Source organism: Condylura cristata, unplaced genomic scaffold (genome assembly GCF_000260355.1).
Source record: "Condylura cristata isolate star-nosed mole 26May11 unplaced genomic scaffold, ConCri1.0 scaffold00013, whole genome shotgun sequence".
Lineage (NCBI taxonomy): Eukaryota > Metazoa > Chordata > Mammalia > Eulipotyphla > Talpidae > Condylura > Condylura cristata.
The window spans coordinates 20814890-20815405 of record NW_004567114.1 but is presented as its reverse complement, the minus strand read 5'-3'; positions in this window follow the sequence as shown (position 1 = coordinate 20815405).

Genomic DNA, 516 nt, shown 5'->3' with positions numbered 1-516 from the left:
GGCTTTAGATTCTCAGTGCTGTGCTTTAATCCGCTGCGCCACCAGGGAGGGCCATGAAATGTGATAATTTTTTAATCTCATTCACCATTGTAACCAAAATTATGAAATACTTAAGAATAAACTAATTAGAAATATGTAAGACTTTCATGAAGAAATCAATAAAGTTGTATTGAAAAAAGACCCAGATAAATGGAACAATTTATTATATCCAATAATGGGATGACACCATTGTAAATAGTCCATCCCCAGTTTTAATTTAAAACTTCAATATAATCCCAAAATACTAAAAGGGACTTTTCACAGAATTTGACGGGATGCTTCTAAAGCCCATGTTTACTCATTCACTCACAAAGTATCTAGAGGGGGCCATGGCGTAACTAGCTAGGACGCAGCACTGCAAGCTATGCACAGCTGCCTCAGTGTGAGATCCATCCCTGGCCCCGGAGGTGACCACATGGCGCGGCAGACCTCTCCTGACCCGCCCGCTGCTCCCCTCAGCAGTGTACTTCATTGATC